Raw genomic sequence first — 13,428 nt, 5'->3', positions numbered from 1 at the left:
ACTTTACTTGATTTCTTTAAGTTCTTTAGTTCTTTAATATGATAGGGACATTATCATATGCGTCTTGGCAACTTTACTTGATTTCTTTAAGTTCTTTATTTCTATAATTAGATAGGGACAATATCATATGCGTCTTGGCAACTTTACTTGATTTCTTTAAGTTCTTTATTTCTTTAATATGATAGGGACATTATCATATGCGTCTTGGCAACTTTACTTGATTTCTTTAAGTTCTTTAGTTAATAAATATACGGATATTTCATATATTTTTCTTTATATATAATTATATACATTTATCCTATATTTATATGATAGGGACAATATCATATGCGTATTGGCAACTTTACTTGATTTCTTTAAGTTCTTTATTTCTTTAATATGATAGGGACAATATCATATGCGTCTTGGCAACTTTACTTGATTTCTTTAAGTTCTTTAGTTCTTTAATATGATAGGGACATTATCATATGCGTTTTGGCAACTTTACTTGAGTTCTTTAAGTTCTTTATTTCTATAATTAGATAGGGACAATATCATATGCGTCACTAATTTGATGACAAAGCATTTGGCAACTTTACTTGATTTCTTTAAGTTCTTTATATCTATAATATGATAGGGACAATATCATATGCGTCTTGGCAACTTTACTTGATTTCTTTAAGTTCTTTATTTCTATAATTAGATAGGGACAATATCATATGCGTCTTGGCAACTTTACTTGAGTTCTTTAAGTTCTTTATTTCTATAATTAGATAGGGACAATATCATATGCGTCACTAATTTGATGACAAAGCATTTGGCAACTTGACTTGATTTCTTTAAGTTCTTTAGTTCTTTAATATGATAGGGACATTATCATATGCGTCTTGGCAACTTTACTTGAGTTCTTTAAGTTCTTTATTTCTATAATTAGATAGGGACAATATCATATGCGTCACTAATTTGATGACAAAGCATTTGGCAACTTTACTTGATTTCTTTAAGTTCTTTAGTTCTTTAATATGATAGGGACATTATCATATGAGTCTTGGCAACTTTACTTGATTTCTTTAAGTTCTTTAGTTCTTTAATATGATAGGGACATTATCATATGCGTTTTGGCAACTTTACTTGAGTTCTTTAAGTTCTTTATTTCTATAATTAGATAGGGACAATATCATATGCGTCACTAATTTGATGACAAAGCATTTGGCAACTTTACTTGATTTCTTTAAGTTCTTTAGTTCTTTAATATGATAGGGACATTATCATATGCGTCTTGGCAACTTTACTTGATTTCATATGCGTGTCACTAAATTGATGACAAAGCATTTGGCTACTGGCTACTATTCTGGGCACTCTGGGCACCCATTATAAGTACATGATAAAAGTACTTATATATTTTATATCGAATCATCAAGCAAAGGATAAGCTTCAGTGGATCGCAGTATGGCAGCTGCTCAACCACTTACAACACCTTGCCTGTTACAAAAGTCGTTTACAATTGATTCTAGGCTTTGTCATTGTATTAAATAATGCTTTTATATGTAACTAGCGCGGCATCAGGTGATCGAAGATCCTCCCAATTTACTATGTTACAAATTACATTGGCATCACATCCATTGTCGTTTATAAAGTAAATTATAAACTTTAAATGGTTTAGAAGCCATACAATGCAAATTGCCCCTTATTTATCATTGCAGTCCAGCACGGATACGACCTTAGAGGCGTTCAGGCATAATCCAACGGACGTAGCGTCATACCACTGTTCGCTCGAACAAGTATTGTGCCATTGGTCCGTACCTGCGGTTCCTCTCGTACTACGCAGGAATGCTGTCGCAACAACGTTTTGTCATTAGTAGGGTAAAACTAACCTGTCTCACGACGGTCTAAACCCAGCTCACGTTCCCTTGCATGGGTGAACAATCCAACGCTTGGTGAATTTTGCTTCACAATGATAGGAAGAGCCGACATCGAAGGATCAAAAAGCGACGTCGCTATGAACGCTTGGCCGCCACAAGCCAGTTATCCCTATGGTAACTTTTCTGACACCTCTTGTTAAAAACTCTTTAAACCAAAAGGATCGATAGGCCGAGCTTTTGCTGTCCCTGTGTGTACTGAACACCGAGATCAAGTCAGCATTTGCCCTTTTGCTCTATGTGTGGTTTCTGTCCGCACTGAGCTGGCCTTGGGACACCTCCGTTATTATTTGAGAGATGTACCGCCCCAGTCAAACTCCCTACCTGGCAATGTCCTTGAATTGGATCATACCTGAGTAATTGGAGTTATACCAAATTTTCAAATCAAAAATACATAAATGCATCGTTTTATTAAAGAATTTGTTTGCGATTATATAACAAACTCGTGATACTTTGATCAAGAAGCTTGCATCAAAACCCAATACCATAAGATATAATAAATATATCCGTATAATGGCTAGGAAATGATACACGTTCCATTTAATCAAGTAAGTAAGGAAACAATAAGAGTAGTGGTATTTCATTGACGATACCAAACCGAGGTCTAATATCTCCCACTTATTCTACACCTCTTATGTCTCCTTACACTGCCAGATTAGAGTCAAGCTCAAAAGGGTCTTCTTTCCCCGCTAATTATTCCAAGCCCGTTCCCTTGGCTGTGGTTTCGCTAGATAGTAGATAGGGACAGTAGGAATCTCGTTAATCCATTCATGAGCAAGTTGGTTTGGTGGTTCTCCAGCTTCTCCAGGTGCCTCCTGCTGGCTTTCCTGGACTCCTCGGCGACACTTTGCATTTTGAGGTCCCTTTTGATTGTCGTGTTCCTCACGTAGTAAGGACAGTTGAGGATAAATCTTAGGATGCGGCATTCTGCTCTCTGTAGTCTTTTGATATTTGTATGGGAGGCAGTGCCCCACAGCTCGATGCCGTATGTCCAAGCCGGCTTTATGATGGCTTTGTAGAGGAGTAGTTTGTATCTAGTCGGTAGCGTGCTTCGTCTGCCCAGGAGCCATGTCATGGAGCGGCATTTGTGCCTCATGAGTTTTACTTTATCCCCTATGTGGTCCTTCCATGTGAGACGCTTGTCCAGGGTTAGTCCCAGGTACTTGGCCCTCGAATTGGACGGTATGTTGGTGCCGTTGATGTGGACGGGTGGACAGTTGTCTGGTCTGAGTGTAAACGTGACGTAGGTGGATTTGTCAGCGTTTATGGTGATGTTCCACCTTTTCAGCCATGACTGTATCGTGTCCAGCTCGTGTTGCAGCCCTTGCGCTGCCAGGGTAGGGGTTGTGTCAGAACACAGGAGCGCTGTGTCGTCGGCGTAGGTGCATGTCAATATTCTATTGTCTTCAGATACTGGCATATCTGAGGTGAATATGTTGTACAGCACAGGACCGAGTACGCTGCCCTGAGGTACTCCGGCTCTCACCACGTGTTGGGGTGATTTGGAGTTACTGCTCCTCACGTAAAACCTCCTCTCTTCCACGTATGCCTTGAGGAACATGTAGTATGGGGTAGGTAACTGTTGCTTCAGCTTAAAAAGCAGGCCGAGGTGCCACACCCTGTCGAAAGCCTGCCTCACATCGAGGAAGACTGCCGCGCAATACTTCTTGTTTTCGAAGGCATCGAAGACCCTGGAGACGACCCGGTGGCACTGCTGGATGGCGCCATGTCCTTGCCTGAAACCGAACTGGTGGTCAGGGATGGTCCTCTTTAGGAATCTCGTTAATCCATTCATGCGCGTCACTAATTAGATGACGAGGCATTTGGCTACCTTAAGAGAGTCATAGTTACTCCCGCCGTTGACCCGCGCTTACTTGAATTTCTTCACTTTGACATTCAGAGCACTGGGCAGAAATCACATTGTGTCAACACCCGCTAGGGCCATCACAATGCTTTGTTTTAATTAGACAGTCGGATTCCCCAAGTCCGTGCCAGTTCTGAATTGATTGTTAATTGATAATCGTTATAATTAATAAGAACTAATTGGTTTAACCCAAATAGTATTCTTAAAAATTTTAGCAAGAAAGTTCCACAATTGGCTACGTAACTAAACTATCCGGGGAACAAGTAACTAACATAAATGCTAGAAACTCTATTTACCCAGAACGAGCACATAAACCATGTTATTGTTTCCCAATCAAGCCCGACTATCTCAATCTTCAGAGCCAATCCTTATCCCGAAGTTACGGATCTAATTTGCCGACTTCCCTTACCTACATTATTCTATCGACTAGAGACTCTTCACCTTGGAGACCAGCTGCGGATATTGGTACGGCCTGTTGAGAAGTTTGCGTGTCCCCACCATAAATTTTCAAGGTCCGAGGAGAAAATATCGACACAACAGTATATGTCATGCTCTTCTAGCCCATCTACCATATCTCTCTGCGAAAGACTTCCATGGTAGTACGGCTATAAAACAGAAAAGAAAACTCTTCCGATATCTCTCGACGGCTTCTTTATGGTCGTTCCTGTTGCCAGGATGAGCACGAGGCCCATATTTAATAACAAACGGATACTCAACAGGTTACGGAATTGGAACCGTATTCCCTTTCGTTCAAAATTATTCAAGTGTATTATTTTCGCTTTGTTTATATAATTTGGCATTTTTGTTTTACTTGAAAATTTTCGGCTTTCGCCTTGAACTTAGGACCGACTAACTCGTGATCAACCACTGTTCACACGAAACCCTTCTCCACTTCAGTCCTCCAAGGTCTCATTCGATTATTTGCTACTACCACCAAGATCTGTACCAATGGCAGCTCCATGCAGGCTTACGCCAAACACTTCTACGCATACCATTGTACCTTCCTACTCACTAAAGTTTCAAAATTTATATCACAAGTAATATAAATCATCTACTTTAGCGGTAATGTATAGGTATACAACTTAAGCGCCATCCATTTTAAGGGCTAGTTGCTTCGGCAGGTGAGTTGTTACACACTCCTTAGCGGATTTCGACTTCCATGATCACCGTCCTGCTGTTTTAAGCAACCAACGCCTTTCATGGTATCTGCATGAGTTGTTAATTTGGGCACCGTAACATTACGTTTGGTTCATCCCACAGCGCCAGTTCTGCTTACCAAAAGTGGCCCACTGGGCACATTATATCATAACCTTGAACTTCATATCAAGAAAGTTAAGGTTCTTACCCATTTAAAGTTTGAGAATAGGTTAAGATCGTTTCGACCCTAAGGCCTCTAATCATTCGCTTTACCAGATAAGATTATTTTATATAATATTAAAATGCACCAGCTATCCTGAGGGAAACTTCGGAAGGAACCAGCTACTAGATGGTTCGATTGGTCTTTCGCCCCTATACTCAATTCTGACAATCGATTTGCACGTCAGAACTGTTTCGGTCTTCCATCAGGGTTTCCCCTGACTTCAACCTGATCAAGTATAGTTCACCATCTTTCGGGTCACAGCATATATGCTCAAGGTACGTTCCAGTTAGAGGCATAAATAATATAAATATACATTATACATAACTATATAGAACGCCCCGGGATTGTGTTAATTAGCTATAAATAGTTAAAAAACTAATCCCATTATTAGTCAAGTTAATTACGCTATTAGGTTTATATCCCAATAACTTGCACATATGTTAGACTCCTTGGTCCGTGTTTCAAGACGGGTCCCGAAGGTATCCTGAATCTTTCGCATTGTTAATCATACAAGTGCATATAATAAACACAAAAATCAATGATAATTATGCCATTATATAATTCCGAAAAATTAACGCACTGTAATCATATTAATCTATCAGCACTTTATCAAATTAATAACATTTATTCTGTGTTAAAATGCAAGCAATTTAATTGGAATAAACTATAAGTTATATTTTATGATAAATTTGGTATATGCTAATAGATTACAATGTCCTTATATGGAAAAAATGCACACTATCCTCATAATATTATTTAAATATTACAATTTTAATGATGAATTTTCCATAACGGATATTCAGGTTCATCGGGCTTAACCTCTAAGCAGTTTCACGTACTGTTTAACTCTCTATTCAGAGTTCTTTTCAACTTTCCCTCACGGTACTTGTTTACTATCGGTCTCATGGTTATATTTAGTTTTAGATGGAGTTTACCACCCACTTAGTGCTGCACTATCAAGCAACACGACTCTTTGGAAACATCATCTAGTAATCATTAACGTTATACGGGCCTGGCACCCTCTATGGGTAAATGGCCTCATTTAAGAAGGACTTAAATCGTTAATTTCTCATACTAGAATATTGACGCTCCATACACTGCATCTCACATTTGCCATATAGACAAAGTGACTTAGTGCTGAACTGTTTTCTTTTCGCTCGCCGCTACTAAGAAAATCCTTGTTAGTTTCTTTTCCTCCCCTAATTAATATGCTTAAATTCAGGGGGTAGTCCCATATGAGTTGAGGTTGTATATAACTTTTTCTTGCCATTAATTCTTTATATATAATGATAAAAACATTTTATTAAATTCGTTATAAAATTTCCATTATTTCTTGTAGCAAAGTGTTTTCCATTAAACGAACCAACGAAGAATAATAACATAACCAAGTTTTTTCTATTTCCGAATCATTAATAAGAGACAATTCTAGATGAAAAATAATTCAATTTTTTATGCTAGACATTTCTCAGTATTACTTGATTGAAAAAGAAAATATTTCTCTTCGTTTTTCACATCCAAATGTGAGATAATGTTTTTCATATATATTTTTTAATATTATGAATAAAAATATTATTATTTTATCCAATAATATACCATATGCTTATAAAATTTATAAACAACTTAATTAGCATAGTCTTACAACCCTCAACCATATGTAGTCCAAGCAGCACTATAAAATTAATTAAAGTACATAACAGCATGGACTGCGATATGCGTTCAAAATGTCGATGTTCATGTGTCCTGCAGTTCACACGATGACGCACAGTTTGCTGCGTTCTTCATCGACCCATGAGCCGAGTGATCCACCGCTTAGAGTTTTATAATTCATTTTTATATAATGTCAATTTTGTTTTTATTGAAAGAAATTAAAAATACACCATTTTACTGGCATATATCAATTCCTTCAATAAATGTATTTTTATACCTAAAATAAATGCTGCGAAATGTCTTAGTTTCATATAAGCATTATGTATCATATAATCTGGTTATTTACGGTTTATATTTAACTATGTTTGGGCGATACATACTGCAATTTATATAAAACATTAACCTGATGGGTACCAGGTACAACATTGTATATTTTAGGTTGTTGCATTAGCCAACGTATGCTCATAACTAAGATGAACAATACATATTCGCAACGCGTGTATATTATGGTCCATATACACACAAAGTTCACCATTTTATATTAACAAATTATTTTGATAACCATTATTTTTAATGTTTTAATTCGATTTCCATTTTCGAATTTGATATCTTCGATCTCTCCAATATTCGAAGTTTTATTTTTACATTTCAAAGCCACATATATATAATATTTTTTTTTGTTGTGCCCGCCATTACACAACATGTTAAAATCTTATGAGGTTGCCAAAGCCTCATATAAATAAAAACCCATCAGATTCATTTTATTTTGATTTTAACTTTTATTTTAATATATATTTATATATATATTTTTAATTTGATTCAATTGAATCGTTTCGTTCTATAATCATATCATATTATGCGCTTTGCTTTTGTAAAAATTCGTAATCTGGTAAATTTGATAATATGGTAATATAAATTTGGTAAATTTTTTAATTTGGTAATTTGGTAAGTAATTTTGGTAAATTCAAAATGTATTTGTATTATAACAAATTTTTATTAACGGTAAGGATTTTATACAATAATGATCCTTCCGCAGGTTCACCTACGGAAACCTTGTTACGACTTTTACTTCCTCTAAATAATCAAGTTCGGTCAACTTTTGCGAAACAACCGTAACACGCAAGGCGTCACAGTGATCACGTCCGGAGACCTCACTAAATAATTCAATCGGTAGTAGCGACGGGCGGTGTGTACAAAGGGCAGGGACGTAATCAATGCGAGTTAATGACTCACACTTACTGGGAATTCCAAGTTCATGTGAACAGTTTCAGTTCACAATCCCAAGCATGAAAGTGGTTCAGCGGTTTACCCGGACCTCTCGGTCTAGGAAATACACGTTGATACTTTCATTGTAGCGCGCGTGCAGCCCAGGACATCTAAGGGCATCACAGACCTGTTATTGCTCAATCTCATTATTGCTAGACGCAATTTGTCCATTTAAGAAGCTAGTGTCCTTATAATGGGACAAACCAACAGGTACGGCTCCACTTACATAAACACATTCAAACACAATAAACATTTTACTGCCACCATGAATGAAGGCTATATAAGCTTCAGCACCATAATCCTGAAGATATCTATTTAATATATTTGAGTCTCGTTCGTTATCGGAATTAACCAGACAAATCACTCCACGAACTAAGAACGGCCATGCACCACCACCCATAGATTCGAGAAAGAGCTATCAATCTGTCTTACACACTTATGTTCGGACCTGGTAAGTTTTCCCGTGTTGAGTCAAATTAAGCCGCAGGCTCCACTCCTGGTGGTGCCCTTCCGTCAATTCCTTTAAGTTTCAGCTTTGCAACCATACTTCCCCCGGAGCCCAAAAGCTTTGGTTTCCCGGGAAGCGACTGAGAGAGCCATAAAAGTAGCTACACCCAATTGCTAGCTGGCATCGTTTATGGTTAGAACTAGGGCGGTATCTGATCGCCTTCGAACCTCTAACTTTCGTTCTTGATTAATGAAAACATCTTTGGCAAATGCTTTCGCTTAAGTTAGTCTTACGACGGTCCAAGAATTTCACCTCTCGCGTCGTAATACTAATGCCCCCAAACTGCTTCTATTAATCATTACCTCTTGATCTGAAAACCAATGAAAGCAGAACAGAGGTCTTATTTCATTATCCCATGCACAGAATATTCAGGCATTTGAAGCCTGCTTTAAGCACTCTAATTTGTTCAAAGTAATAGTACCGGCCCACAATAACACTCGTTTAAGAGCACTAATGCAGGTTTTTAAATAGGAGGAACATATGAAAAAATACAAGTATTTAATCACATATAAGAACTCCACCGGTAATACGCTTACATACATAAAGGTATAGTACTAACCACAATTGTAAGTTGTACTACCCGTATGAAGCACAAGTTCAACTACGAACGTTTTAACCGCAACAACTTTAATATACGCTATTGGAGCTGGAATTACCGCGGCTGCTGGCACCAGACTTGCCCTCCAATTGGTCCTTGTTAAAGGATTTAAAGTGTACTCATTCCAATTACAGGGCCTCGGATATGAGTCCTGTATTGTTATTTTTCGTCACTACCTCCCCGAGCTGGGAGTGGGTAATTTACGCGCCTGCTGCCTTCCTTAGATGTGGTAGCCGTTTCTCAGGCTCCCTCTCCGGAATCGAACCCTGATTCCCCGTTACCCGTTGCAACCATGGTAGTCCTAGATACTACCATCAAAAGTTGATAGGGCAGACATTTGAAAGATCTGTCGTCGGTACAAGACCATACGATCTGCATGTTATCTAGAGTTCAACCAATATAACGATCTTGCGATCGCTTGGTTTTAGCCTAATAAAAGCACATGTCCCATAAGGTTCATGTTTTAATTGCATGTATTAGCTCTAGAATTACCACAGTTATCCAAGTAACTGTTAACGATCTAAGGAACCATAACTGATATAATGAGCCTTTTGCGGTTTCACTTTTAATTCGTGTGTACTTAGACATGCATGGCTTAATCTTTGAGACAAGCATATAACTACTGGCAGGATCAACCAGAATAATGTTTCTTTCTTCATATTCCATTCATATTTTTCGAATTGAAATAAGCAATATAAATATTATAGATTTCCATTTTATATAATTCCATTTATTATATCATATTGAAAAATACTTCAATATTTTGCCTTTGGGTAAAATTTTAAATCTCTTTTAATTCGATTACGGCCATTTTTATATAGCATTCGTATTCGTATATTCCATTATATTTTTATACTTGTTTCACCATTATTAACAAGTTCAATAATATATATTTCTATAATTTTGTATTTATATTATACATATTTCATTCTAAAATATCATTTTGTTTCCAACATACATAATTATTGTATCCACACATGTACAATTTTTGTTTAACCAATATAAATATTGAGTTAAATCATTTGCAATTTGATGATAAATTTAAAATTTATCTTTATCCATATAACTCTCTGGTAATACATAACGTAAAACCGAGCGCATATGATTTCTATATTAAAAATTTTGTAATTTTTCCATCATGTAATAAATATGAATATATATATTATACCGCGGTAACGATATAATTTTCCAACTTTACGGCAGGTAATATATTATTAAATAAATAACAATAAATTTGCCTGCCTCCAAAAATTAACGATAATATATGGAAACGATTTGTTATTCTATGTATAATAGAAACTTGACTGTTGTTTCAACGATATTATCTAAAGTCGTATATTCCTATTAACCGCGGAGCCAAGTCCCATGTTCATAAGAACTGAGAAACAAATTTGTACGGATAATAATATACTTTATTTGTAAGTAACCAAATTTAAATCATCATGATCCGAAATATATATTTCGAATAATGCATGAGGTCGGCAACCACTGCCTACCTATAGTAGTTTTTGAACCCGCTGTCCTCAAAGCGGGTATTTTCAATTCTGTTTGCCACCCAACACGTGCTATTCTCTTATATATTAAGAGAATTTTCCTTTATTCATATATAAATGAATTATTTTTTCCATTAATCATATGATAATTGCTCATTTTCATATGTTTTATATTTAATTTCCTTATATTATTGTCAAAATCATATGAATACATAAGTTTTGAACAATACGAGAGGTCGGCAACCACTGCCTACCTATAGTAGTTTTTGAACCCTCTGTCGATCAGAGCGTCGTTTACACTACTAATACCTCTCACTTATATGGGTTTTCTCTATAATACTAAGAGAATATAGGAGTATTTCTGATTTTTTTCCTTTATACATATAATAAATATTCATTTTCATATGTTTTATAATTAATTTCCTTATATTATTGTCAAAATCATATGAATACATAAGTTTTGAACAATACGAGAGGTCGGCAACCACTGCCTACCTATAGTAGTTTTTGAACCCTCTGTCGATCAAAGCGTCGTTTACACTACTAATACCTCTCACTTATATGGGTTTTCTCTATAATACTAAGAGAATATAGGAGTATTTCTGAATTTTTTCCTTTATACATATAATAAATATTCATTTTCATATGTTTTATAATTAATTTCCTTATATTATTGTCAAAATCATATGAATACATAAGTTTTGAACAATACGAGAGGTCGGCAACCACTGCCTACCTATAGTAGTTTTTGAACCCTCTGTCGATCAGAGCGTCGTTTACACTACTAATACCTCTCACTTATATGGGTTTTCTCTATAATACTAAGAGAATATAGGAGTATTTCTGATTTTTTTCCTTTATACATATAATAAATATTCATTTTCATATGTTTTATAATTAATTTCCTTATATTATTGTCAAAATCATATGAATACATAAGTTTTGAACAATACGAGAGGTCGGCAACCACTGCCTACCTATAGTAGTTTTTGAACCCTCTGTCGATCAAAGCGTCGTTTACACTACTAATACCTCTCACTTATATGGGTTTTCTCTATAATACTAAGAGAATATAGGAGTATTTCTGAATTTTTTCTTTTATACATACAATAAATATTCCTTTTCATATGTTTTATAATTAATTTCCTTATATTATTGTCAAAATCATATGAATACATAAGTTTTGAACAATACGAGAGGTCGGCAACCACTGCCTACCTATAGTAGTTTTTGAACCCTCTGTCGATCAAAGCGTCGTTTACACTACTAATACCTCTCACTTATATGGGTTTTCTCTATAATACTAAGAGAATATAGGAGTATTTCTGAATTTTTTCTTTTATAAATACAATAAATATTCCTTTTCATATGTTTTATATATAATTTCCTTATATTGTTCAATAAATATACGGATATTTCATATATTTTTCTTTATATATAATTATATACATTTATCCTATATTTATATGATAGGGACAATATCATATGCGTCTTGGCAACTTTACTTGATTTCTTTAAGTTCTTTATTTCTTTAATATGATAGGGACAATATCATATGCGTCTTGGCAACTTTACTTGATTTCTTTAAGTTCTTTAGTTCTTTAATATGATAGGGACATTATCATATGCGTCTTGGCAACTTTACTTGAGTTCTTTAAGTTCTTTATTTCTATAATTAGATAGGGACAATATCATATGCGTCACTAATTTGATGACAAAGCATTTGGCAACTTTACTTGATTTCTTTAAGTTCTTTATTTCTTTAATATGATAGGGACAATATCATATGCGTCTTGGCAACTTTACTTGATTTCTTTAAGTTCTTTAGTTCTTTAATATGATAGGGACATTATCATATGCGTCTTGGCAACTTTACTTGATTTCTTTAAGTTCTTTAGTTCTTTAATATGATAGGGACATTATCATATGCGTCTTGGCAACTTTACTTGATTTCTTTAAGTTCTTTATTTCTATAATTAGATAGGGACAATATCATATGCGTCTTGGCAACTTTACTTGATTTCTTTAAGTTCTTTATTTCTTTAATATGATAGGGACATTATCATATGCGTCTTGGCAACTTTACTTGATTTCTTTAAGTTCTTTAGTTAATAAATATACGGATATTTCATATATTTTTCTTTATATATAATTATATACATTTATCCTATATTTATATGATAGGGACAATATCATATGCGTATTGGCAACTTTACTTGATTTCTTTAAGTTCTTTATTTCTTTAATATGATAGGGACAATATCATATGCGTCTTGGCAACTTTACTTGATTTCTTTAAGTTCTTTAGTTCTTTAATATGATAGGGACATTATCATATGCGTTTTGGCAACTTTACTTGAGTTCTTTAAGTTCTTTATTTCTATAATTAGATAGGGACAATATCATATGCGTCACTAATTTGATGACAAAGCATTTGGCAACTTTACTTGATTTCTTTAAGTTCTTTATATCTATAATATGATAGGGACAATATCATATGCGTCTTGGCAACTTTACTTGATTTCTTTAAGTTCTTTATTTCTATAATTAGATAGGGACAATATCATATGCGTCTTGGCAACTTTACTTGAGTTCTTTAAGTTCTTTATTTCTATAATTAGATAGGGACAATATCATATGCGTCACTAATTTGATGACAAAGCATTTGGCAACTTGACTTGATTTCTTAAGTTCTTTTAGTTCTTTAATATGATAGGGACATTATCATATGCGTCTTTGGCAACGTTAGCTTGAGTTCTTTAAGTTCTTTATTTCTATAATTAGATAGGGACAA

At 35.0% G+C, this 13,428-nt stretch overlaps 2 non-coding genes and 1 pseudogene across 2 annotated transcripts; all 3 read right to left on the bottom strand.

The window, feature by feature from the left end:
- Positions 1-1,387: 1,387 nt before the first annotated feature.
- On the bottom strand, positions 1,388-6,371 carry LOC113564774 (annotated as a pseudogene).
- A 389-nt stretch (positions 6,372-6,760) lies between these two features.
- LOC113564771 lies at positions 6,761-6,939 on the bottom strand. Its single transcript, XR_003408296.1, has one exon. It is a non-coding gene; the product is annotated as a 5.8S ribosomal RNA (ribosomal RNA).
- An 849-nt stretch (positions 6,940-7,788) lies between these two features.
- LOC113564779 lies at positions 7,789-9,783 on the bottom strand. Its single transcript, XR_003408302.1, has one exon. It is a non-coding gene; the product is annotated as a small subunit ribosomal RNA (ribosomal RNA).
- Positions 9,784-13,428: the final 3,645 nt, after the last annotated feature.

This window comes from Drosophila erecta, unplaced genomic scaffold (assembly GCF_003286155.1).
Source record: "Drosophila erecta strain 14021-0224.00,06,07 unplaced genomic scaffold, DereRS2 tig00000646-arrow-arrow-pilon, whole genome shotgun sequence".
Taxonomy (NCBI): Eukaryota; Metazoa; Arthropoda; class Insecta; order Diptera; family Drosophilidae; genus Drosophila; species Drosophila erecta.
Note: the sequence above shows the minus strand (reverse complement) of the source record. Positions and strands in the feature narration are given on the sequence as shown.